We start from the raw sequence: 11,730 nt of genomic DNA, 5'->3' as shown, positions 1-11,730 counted from the left end.
TATATATGTACTTTGAATTAAAGCACTCTAAGGAGAAGGGAGGAGATTACATTGCCTAGATTCAGAAGTGTCTACCCAGAGGATCTTCATCTGAAATGTGTGTTCGTATCAGAATGACAAAGCCAGGGTTTGAAGAGAGATGCTGCTTTTTCAGCCCAGAGTTGGCCTTGACGGGTTGCATGTGATATGTGCCTTGCAGATATCCAGTTCCTGCCTCCTGCCCCTCCTCATGTCCAGGCTTCCACACACAGTCATAAAAGGCTTAGAGGATTTAAATTGCCTGGTTACAAAATTGTATTGAAACATAGATACTGATGCAAATTGTACAGCCTGTTGGCACTGTATGAATCATGTCAGGCCTAGAATGAGTCTACATTAATTCCAAGTGTGCTTATTTCCATTTCCAAACTAGTTCTCTTTTCATATTCATATTGTGAGTTGCCTTCATTTAGATTATTTCCTTCCTTTCTTTTTTTAATTTTCTTTTGCATGTATTAATGCTTTTGCCAAGTCTCTGCATACATAGCTAATTTCCAAAGCTTCCCTCATCCTGTTCTGTGTTCGATCTCCAGTTCTTCCAAAGGAATATATACAATGGCAATCAGAAATTGAGATAAAGAAAGAAGCATCTTTAAACTAATTTTTACAAACAAATCCCTATTAGAAACAGAACCAAAGGAATAAGAAAAGTGTTCTTTCCCACCGTAAAGTTGCTTTTTTTTTTCATCCCAGAGATATGCACAGTGGACTAGCGTCCTACCATTTTGGTCATCCTCACTTCTTTCATATGAAAAGCGTGTGCCACCCTTTGAAGCCTGTTTCTGCTTTCTAAGGGAAAGCTGTTCCCACGTCACTGCCATAGGGAACACAGGCACACATACCAACAGCACATACACCATGCCATCAACAGCAGTCTTCTCTCCAAAGAATGGAGAAGCAGGAAGACGATCCAGGCTGGTGATACTGCCACTGAGCAGGCTACTCGCTGTCATGGCTGCTGTGATGCATGGCCAAATTCAGGTGATACATTTGAGAGTGGCTATAAAACACCTGTCATTAGGAATCTGCATTTATAAAGTCAGACATAACTTTGGTGAATCTGATTCCTGAGGGGATTAATGGGCAAGACATACGCAACTCTGTGTGCTGCAGCAGCTACCATGAAGTCAGCACATTGCTACCAAAAATTACAAAAACACTTTTAACAAATACAGTTGTTCATAAATCCCAGGAATAGCCTGCTGGGTGAAAAGTTCCTTAAAAGTCACATTCAATTAACAAATGACTGTTGTCGCCAGATGTATATATCCTGAGGTACAGTTTAATGTATGTCAGACACAGACAAAAAGACAGGCTAAATGATGATTAATGCTTAGCCGTCAATTTCACAAAGCATCACACTAAGCAAAGGAATACCTCTGAAATAAACATCCTAATCCACATAACTTAAGCTAACTAGGGTGAAAATATGAAATAAGTAAAAATAGATGATGCCCCCAAAATACACAGAATTGCAATGTGTTTGCAGTCATTTCCCAGGCTATATTTCTATCTTTTGCCCAGCTGGGGAGGAAACATCTCCTTTTCAGGTCAATAAATAGACAAACATTTTGTTCAAAGTGATGAACCAAAGCAACAGAGCTGTAACTGCATGCCCCAAAAGACAACAAACGCAAGGTAGAGTCTTAAATGTGTCTTACTGGGCTTCCGAGGAGAAGCAGTGTCACATGCAGGCTCAGAAGACCCAAATGGTGTTCATGAGCCTTTACACAGCTTCCTGGATCATCCTACTGGCCTAACACATACTACTACGATGTTACAACAGAAATACTGTGTTTTCATTATGTGAATGTGCTGGCATCAACTTTGAGTTAAGGAGTTCTTCTGCCTACTTCACAGATGGTTGATTTTAGCTCCATGAAATGGTGCCTTATCTCCTCAGGTGGCCTGTACAACTGTCTGTGAGGTCATGCTGTGCACTGCAGCAGCAAATGGAGCACAGGGTAGGCCACAGGCAGTAGTGGATATTGCCAGAGGAGTATCACAAAAGCGCAGTCTCCATTCAAGCTCTGCTATCCTGCAACCATCAACATATCCATAATTGCATGAGTCAAGAACTAGGCCAACTTTGCAGAGCTATGCAGCATCAGTTGGAGTGTTCAGACATTGCCTTTTGCTGGTGTGATGCCCAGTTTATGGAGTAGCATTTAAAGAGAAGACACTGATTCCTTTTGTCCCACAGCTCAAAGTTCCTAGTGCAACCGAAGCAGTGCGGAAAAGTTGCCAGGCCATTACTTGTCTCCTGATACTTGAGTTTTGCAGCATGAGGCACAGGAAAGGTACAATGCAGGCACTGGAAAATTGATGTTTCCTTGCTTTATAGCAGTGAGAAAACAATGCAAATTGCTCTTGTTCTGTGAAATCGTTTCTTAACACTCTTTGGGGTGCGTGATTTAGTCTTGTCTACTCCATGACCTTGAAACCTCTGGTGATGGAAGTTACCCGGCAAGTTACCTCAGTTGGAAGATTCACAGTTCCTGATCACTGGGGTATCAGATTCTGGACGAAATACACCTTCAATGCACCAGTTCCGTTTACATTTATCTTTTTATTAATTTTTCCTCATTCTATTGGAAAGGTACAAAGAAGTTAGAAAACATTTGCTTGTATTGCTGTCTGCAAGGTTTTCTTTGTGACTGAGGTCAGCTTAATCTTGCAGAGCTGCTAACACTGGCTGCTGTAGTAAGGTCACATACTATATGAATTCCTGGGCTGAACATTTTCACTTTTTCTGCACACCATAGCAGTTGGACAAAAGGATCATATGAGAAGAGGATACCAACCAGTCCCAACTGGAAATATTGGGAAATTGTACTACGAGGAGCAATCTTGTCAGATGTACAGAATGAGCTGTAATTACTGGGGGAAAGTCCTAAAAAGGCAGTAAACTGAGAAAAAAAAGATTTAAAAAAATAGCCAGACATGTTTTCTCACTCTAAAAGGGGTGGGTTCACAGCATTCCTCTTGTCCACTTCCATGTTTCCGTCTTCCAAGGTTGTTTGACCTGTCTTTCAAAGCTGGCCACGTGCCGGTCACACATGTTGTTTAAGCTGCAGAAAGGCAAGTAGCAGTGGTACATCCCTTCAGCCTGCACAGGAATCACAGATACGATACAGTACAAGATACAGCATATGCAGCCTAATAGCAACCACAGTCAACCAGTGCTCCAGGCATCAGACTAACTTTACCAGCAGTGAATTTGTGGATTTACCACCAAGCACCCCTTCCTGTGCAGAACTGTAAATCAGTCAAATACCTCAACTCTGCGTCTGCATCAGCTTCTTGCATACTGGGTGAAAGAACTCATTTCAGGACACCAGTATGGAATGCTTGTATGGCATCATATGGTGAAACAGTTGTAAGAAATAAGGCCTGCTTCCCTCTGATAATTAAATAAAATAACACATTTGTTTATTTCCTCATCAAATAAGTGGACACAGGTGTGCTATCATTTGTTTATGTTATGGGTATACAGGCTACAGTGACATCTCTGTAAGGTCTTGTTATACAATTTATAATGTACTTGATACATCTGTAACTGTTTTACAACATTATTATCTGCATTTTTCCTTTTTTTTTTTTTTAATTTATTTAAGCAAAGCAACTAATAACTTATCTTTCAGCTATAAATTCCCAACTTTGGGAATGGGCTTTGGAGAAGTCCCAGCTAAAAAAATGCCATGTTAAGGTATCCAGTTTACCTTGGTCGTCTCCAAAAAGCCAGGTTCTTCCTCAGAATTTGTTAACTAGAGAGCACTCTTTAGTAAGCACTGAGTAAAGGAGCTGGAGCTTATAAAAGGACATAAACAGGACTCTTGGAAGCTGCAACAGCTAGAAGAGCAAACAAGCACTGAGATGCATTAATGATGAATGAAGCACAAATTAGTAGAGAGACAAAAGACAAAAGAAACAGCATTGTGGAGAATTATCTGCATGTCATCACAAGGTGATTATAGAACTAATATTACAAGCATCCAGGCACATAACTATCTATTAATTTAGCATTAATTGTAATTTAAATTTAGTATCTGAGCAACCTGGACTAAAAAGTTCCAAATAAAGAAGACAATAAAGGCAAGTAATTTGGAATAAAAGAAATCAGAGAGTAGAGCGGACTTGAATCTGAGTTTCCACTTCAGATGTAGAGATCATCATGTCAGGGATGATGTAAGCAGTAATAAACTTGTACTGTGTCTTTCTGGGAGGTACTCATATCTTTGCTGGCTAGGAGAAGTCTCCAGGAAGAGAGCACATGGATACTGAAAAGCAGAAAAAATTTATTCTCAAGAGGGGTGAAATGACATTTTGTCCTAAAAGAACCCCCAAAAAACCAAGAGAAGATGTTTTGTGAAAGAACCTCTCAGAACGAATCAGCTCCTTGGAATGGGTCAAGTTAGCTTTACAAAAGAGATTGTTGCTATATATTCACCATTCAGGAACCTTCAGTGAATCAGGGAATTAATTTCTTTTAGGACGTTTCTCAAAAGTGCCTTACCAACATTACTGGAGAATTAATCTTTATAATTCAGCTGTCAAGCAGTGTGATTGATCACCTACAGTTTTATTCTTGTTCCCTCATTAAATGGTCTCTGCTTCAAAAAGTCTTTTTCCCCTAAAAAATTGATCTCAAATTTAAGCAGGCTTGAAGATCAAAGTCCTTAACTTTGTGTTTATTAGTCAGCCAGAATTGTAATTATCTGAAAATACTAGGAAAGCAAAAGTTATATTCTTTAGGAAGCTCAGGAAGAGAAGGTAACTAGGCCATAGACAATGAATTTGAAGATACAGGCTGACCCTCTTAAATAACCTTGTATAAGACTATGCAGACTTGGAAGATGGGAGTATTAATAAATCAGAAAATTTTAAGAGAATGGTCACTATGGATTGGGAGGTCCAAAACATTATACCAGGTAATGAGCCCGTAGGGGAAGAGATTAAGGATGGACATACCTGGGATTTGATCAGTTCTGTGGTCGGCAGTTTGAGCAAGAATCTACTGACAGAAAGACCATCAGTGAAGGACTGGGGAGAGCGATGAACTTTTAGAAAGCAGAACTGAAATATTTCTCTCCTGATGGTGATTAAAATGTGAAATGTCCAACAAAAACAGTTGCAACAAAACTCCATATTCAAATAAAAGTTGGATGTAGTCAGATGGTACCAACTGGAAATTGTATCTTTATCCAGAAGCACTGAATGGGCATATCTCCGAGTTACTCATATGTTGTTAGGATGCCAGAGCATCACCTCTGTTTGCAGACTATGAGAACAGCTGTAATGATTCACAGAAAAGTTCTATGACTACAAAAATGCTGCATGCGGTCTTTCCATAATTCAAACTAACTATTAAGTTCCTTCCTGCTACAACATTTTAGCAACAGTAAAGACCTTGGTTATTGTAGAATGCAAAATTTTCAAATCATGACTACGCAGGAGACACACAGCCTGAGGGTTTTTTCACTCTCATAATCCCTGAAAGACACATTTTCTCTAATTGTCCACTAGAAAATATTATTTCCTCTTCAGATTTCTTTGCATACCATGGGACAGTTAACAATGTGCAGAGATGGCTGGTCTTCTACATTAATAAGCAAAATTACTTGGGGAGCTGTCACTGCAAAGTTCATTTGCTGCATTGCTTAGAGTTTATACAATGTTTACTCACTTGAATGTGCTTCTAAATTTAATAGAGCTGCTTCTATAAGTCTTCACTTAGAAGACAGACAAAGTGGTTCTTGCTACATGGAAAGGGCTAAATATTGACTTTTATTTTTTCTGGTTTGGTTTTATGCGAGAGGACAGAATGAGAATATCCTAAACTAGAGATATGAAATATACAGCAAAAAAGATGTTTCCCAATTGGAAAATCTGACTTTTTTTTCCAGTTTGGAGGGGGTGTGTTTTTTGTTTTTGCTTGGTTTTTTTAGTTTAGTTAATTTAGGACAATTCAACTTGATCATGAGAGTAATACTTGGAATCGGAAAGTGAAAAGAACAAAAGGAAAAATGCTTTTAATTTGAACACTGGCACACAGCGGAAAAAAACATTTTCCAAATTTTTTAGTTTTAATTAGAATCTATTAAAGTACAGCCCCACATCAAAAGTATGACAACATCTTATTCAGAAAAAAACTAAATGCTGATGGCAAGACATAACTCACAAGGGTTTCCTGCATTTTAAAGAGCTTCTAAGGACATCTAAAGGTGTATGAACCTCTTAATTATTTTGCTTTCAAGCATTAACTGGATAACCAGGTAATGCTGCAATTGTCAGGAGATGAAAGTAAAATATATGGTCCCAAACATAAACAGTAAAAGCTAGGTGAAACTAGCTTAGGCTGGGTTGTTCCAATACACATTTCTGTTGTAGATCTCCTCCATATTCATTATGCATGTTCACCTTTGTATTCATTATATTCTTATTTCATCCAGGTTTTCTTTCCCTCCAAGATCACACACTGCAGATTGAGGAGGTGTTGCTGCCCTAAGACTCCCTTCCATAAAATCCTTGTGAGATGGCCACTGATGTACCAGTGTAGGAGTACAAAGTATCTATAGTTTGTTCCCTTCTTTTCATTCACCAGGGCATGCAAGCTTCTGAGACTGATCTTTTTCCTTTCACGCAGTCAGCTTTAAAAAAACCCACTTTTTCTGCTAATGGCATATCAAGTCTTGACATGAGAATGTCAGAGTGATCTATAAAATGGTGCCCAGCCTCCCAAGCTTGACTATCTATGGACTTTTATTAAGAAAGATTGTGTAAACACTTGTATAAACATGAGTTCTAGCAAGAGGCAGCACTTATACTGTTTGCACATGAAAATACCTGCTACTAAATGGAATGCCAGGGATGTTACCTGGGTTCCAGAACAGCACCTGTCACTACCTAAGCCGATAATGATAAAAACATAACATTGTAAATTCAATTTATGGGCATGGCATAAAAATATTTAGAATGGGTTTAATGTATTTCTTTTACACTAATGTCCATGTTTTATATACAAAGATATGCTGCATATTTATAGGCCCAAACCCCATTACACATGCTGGGACACCAGACTATGCCTGCTTAGATGTCCAAGTTCAGATTCATCCTATCCCCATCCCTGGAAGTCAAGGCCAGACTGGATGGTGCTTTGGGCAACCTGGTCTAGTGGAAGGTCCCTGGCAGAGGAGTTGGAACGAGATGATCTTTCAGGTCCCTTCCAGTCCAAACCATTCTATGATTCTATGATTCTATGATTGTGCTTCTGTAGTCTGCTCTGCACTTTCATTCTCCATCATCTGGGTTAGGATATATAGGCAGGAAGGACATTGTCCGTCTCCTGAAACGTGACTCCAGTCCTGAGACTTGGAGTCCTGTCACCAAGTGCCCAAAGCCCCCTTCTCAAGTCTCCATCTTTAAGCCAATGACTAAAATATCAGTAGGTTAACTATCTTCCACTCACTGACTATGTAGGGTAGGGGAGCTTGGGCAACCAGACATTTATTTAAGGCACATAATTTAAGAAAGAATTAATAAAGCTTTAGAGTGGCCTTCAATTTGGTATGTTGCAAGACATAGATGAGGGCATTTCTAGGCCTTTAATTTACCCAGGAAGATGGACACTGGATAGTGACCTTTAATCCACTCTCAGTACCACCTGGACCAGTACTGCTTGGACCTTTGTCTTTCACCATTCACATTGCCCTGAAACAGCACCTGACCTCCTTCAGACCTGTTACATCATCTGCCTCACTTGACATACTGCCGTCACAGATTTTAGCACTCTAGAAAGAAGAGAAATTACATTTCATTCTTTTCCTTAGAGCATTGAAATTGAAATCTGCTTCTGTTGTTGAGTAGCTTGGAGCTGGCTCTTCTTACCTGGATTTCAAGTGGGTAGACAAGAACATTTTTGTCCTTGAGCTCTGATTCACTGCTCAGAGCTGTCAGAAAAATCTCACTGCCTTTTTTACAAGACCTTGCATGCCTACCTGAAATAGGTTTGCTACAAGGAGATAGGAAAATTTTATTTGCAATTTCCTCAGCTTTCACCAAATTACTTTGCCCAGAAACAAAGCTGGTCTGGGGGCATTCCAGAAATGGTGGGAGGCTGCTGAAAACTGTAGTGCAAATCCTCACCAGGAGACAGCACAGCCTAGGCATGACTGTCTTGGCTTTAGCCCTAGAGTCAAAATAGGACTTAATCTAGTTCAGCATTCGAAAGTTTCATGTCAGTGTAGGTGTGAAACAGTATGGATGCTTGGGCCAAGCCCAAGCTGTGGTAAGATATACTAGAGTGCAAAGAGGAACTGGTAGAAACTGCCGTGATCCTGCTGCTGACTACTGCAGGTTCCAGAGAGCCAGATGAGCTAAGAGTCACCACAGGCTGGAAACTTGACAGCCCAGACAAGGAGGAAGTCAGGTACTGTTTCCTTTAGGTGAGCACTGTTTCTCTACAGTTGCCACACATTGCCACTAGCACATATTGTCACTGAAGAGAGATGCTTTCTAGGATAAAAGTTAAGCTGCCATGAAAGTGAGGAGACAAGATAAGAAAATGACTTTTCAATCTGGATCTGAAAGGATATCCATACAAAATAAATTATTTATACAAAATATAGAGAACATATCAAGCAAATTTGCCATAATAATATGTTGGGAAAGCCTGAAAAACCTAAGAAAGCAGATCTAGACCAGTGTTTATATAAAAGGTATCATCAATGAATTATAAAATCTATGTTGTAATTACCTGTCATGGTTTGAGATCCACAAAATTCTAATTCCCTAGTCTAAGCCCCCCTCCACATCTCAATCCAGTGTGAGATGGGTTTTCCAGACAAAACATGCCAGACTCAAAATGGGGAGAGGGAATATATTACAATGACTATACAAATAAATATTATAATACATTATACACACGATCACAACTATCTCTACCATGACATAAGTATTTACAATGGATCAGATCTCTTCTCCCCTCCAAATAAAAGTCCAGGAGGGAAGAAGGACAGATCCCTTTCCAGTCTCAAAGCAGGAGTATCTTCTAAGGTAGCAGGTTCTCCTCATCTCGTGCATGCAGCAGCTGTGGCTGGATTTCTGCCAGCACTCACGAGGGAGGCCTCCAAGCCTCTCTCGGCCCCTTGACGCAGGCAAAGGGGTCTTCCGTGGGCTACATTACCCCAGACAAAGGTCGTTCCACCACGGTCATATCACGAAGTACAGGGGGTCTTCGTGACGGTCTGGTATCTTCAGGGAATCCAGATTCCTTGCAGAGCCTCTGTGCCCTGCTTCAAGATGGCTGCGAGCTTCTTTGTAGCTTGCAGCAAGGGAGGGCCCCCAAGGTCACCCTCTCCGCATTCCTCTCAGAGCTCTCTAGCTCCTTTCTGCAAGTGCTGTAGCACTCCAAGGCTCCTCTCCTTAATAGGAATCCATCTCCCTCCTCTCTCGGAGGTCTCAAAGGAGTTTGGGGGTCTGGTTCAGTTCTTACCCCCAAAACTCTGTAACTCTGCTGCTGACTCTCATTTCTCAGCTCTCCTTCCAGGAGTCCTCTCTACGGTGCTGCATGCCTCTGTTGCTTCGTCTTCTCTCTTCTGGCCCTGTGCCACCGTTTCTTCAGTCAGTGCTGGTCTGTCGCTACTCCTGCCGCTGCCCACGGTGGAGAAAACATCTCCCGGCATAACTACAGGCACCTAGACCAGCTTTATGCTGTTCCAGGTCCCTGCAGCTCCCCCAGCCCGGGGCTGGGGGCCAAAGCTCCCCCCCCGAGGGGCTCCGAGCCCCTTTCCTTGTGGTGTCAGAACATGGCTACCACTTCTCCAACCAAACTACAACTAACTTCTCTTCCGTTTGCTTGTGGTATGTTTACATTTTGCAGGAGCGCCCATTGGACAAAACTTCAAAACTTCCGGGGTTTCCACCCCCTGGGGTTTTACCATTTTCTTAGCCTCTGGGGGAAAACAAGGTTCAAGCCACTACATTACCTTATGTAGGAGAGATGAAAAAGCAGAAATCCAGTTGCACTAGTATGACAAAAAGTACAAAATTTTGTGTTGGTAGAGTAACAGAAGTTACAGTGACTCCTTTTCCTGCCTTAGGTTACAATAAGCCTGCTGCAGCTGGGATCAGGAGGAAAACAAGAAGCTACTAGTAATGAATAATATGTATAATATGTTCATGGTAGTAGAGTAGATAGACCCCCTCCTAAATTCTTACATGGCTAAATAACCCCCCTCTTGTTTTTAGACATAAAGAGGAAATCAGTGCTGAACATATTCCAAAGCAGTCACAGAAACACCAGTGCTTCTGAACGCTTCCTCTAGCGCATGGCTTTTCCATCATTGCTACAAAGTGACTGCTCCAGTATCATTACTCCAGTGCAGAATACCATGAATGATGAAATGCAGATTTAGCAGTGAAAAAACAGTGTTCTTCAAACCAACCTGTCAAGCCAGAGAAGAAAAATGGCAGAAGGATGTTGTTCTCATCACAAATAAGCAATTGTTAAAAAGGAATTTTTGCTCTAAGGTTTTGAGTTTTTTTGTAAATAGGGACCCCAAGTTAGGCATGATTGGCCTGAGTGGTCTGCCAGCTGGAGGTCCAGAGAATCAGCAAGTTCAGCTGAAGTTAACAGGACTGCAAAGGAATTATTTACATATTAATTCGGGCATTCATCTCTGAAAACATTGATTCTGTTTATGAACTGGTTCCATCTGAAGTCAAAGGATTCTGAAAATAAACACTGATTTACTTCCTTGAATGCATTGATCAGTATATCTGTGGTGTGTTCTACTCTTAGGCTATATTTGCACACAGGCAATTTGTTCCACTCCAAAAAACAGCAGCAAACTATTCCAGCTTGCCAAGAGATCATACTGACAGCTTAACAGATTGAGAGAGCAATTTGCCTGTTTAGTACATAGACATAAATCCTTTCTCCTAACAGCTTTGTTTAATGGCCAGGACTGCTCAGTCCTACACCTGCCACCTGAACCTGCCACTAACATATGCACGGTTGAACTGGGAAAGAAGCAGTAGTGAGGGAGAACACTTACATTTACAAATGCTAACTTGAATAGTGTTGCTCTCTTATGAGAGTTTATACAGATGTAGAGTTTATGGTGTAGTCCAAACTTTCCTCATGTTTCCTCAAACACTCCAGTGTTTGTGGCTGTGCAAGGCACACATGTAAAAATTCCAGCTTTGCTTTCCCTGCACAAGCACAGCTCTTGGGTTGAAGGATTATGGCAAACTCGTGTCCCTGCTGGTCTCCCAGAACTCTGCAGAGGAGGGCTCTTGTTATAACTCAGCAAACTGCAGGTACCATGTTCCTTTCTCTGAAATCTTCTAAAAACAAGACAAATGATAGATTTTGGCTTACCTCCTACACTGTACTGCAGCAATTAAAAAAACCAGACAACAAGGGCTCAAATTTTGAAAGTTTGACATATTCCACAAAAGAAGGTATTGATATATTCCACAAAAGAAGCTATTGATATATTCCACAAAAGAAGATTTACTAAGGGTAAATCATGCCTGACCAAGCTGGTGGCCTTCTGTGAAGGAGTGATGGCAATGGTTAACATGGGAAGACTGACAGATATCATCTAGCTAGGCTTCTCTAATGCCTTGGATAGAGTCCCACATAACATTCTTATCCCCAAATTGGAGAGGCATGAGTTTGATGGA

This window comes from Lepidothrix coronata, unplaced genomic scaffold (genome assembly GCF_001604755.1).
Source record: "Lepidothrix coronata isolate B3197 unplaced genomic scaffold, Lepidothrix_coronata-1.0 Scaffold5, whole genome shotgun sequence".
NCBI classification, from domain to species: Eukaryota; Metazoa; Chordata; class Aves; order Passeriformes; family Pipridae; genus Lepidothrix; species Lepidothrix coronata.
This window is presented reverse-complemented; position numbering follows the sequence as displayed.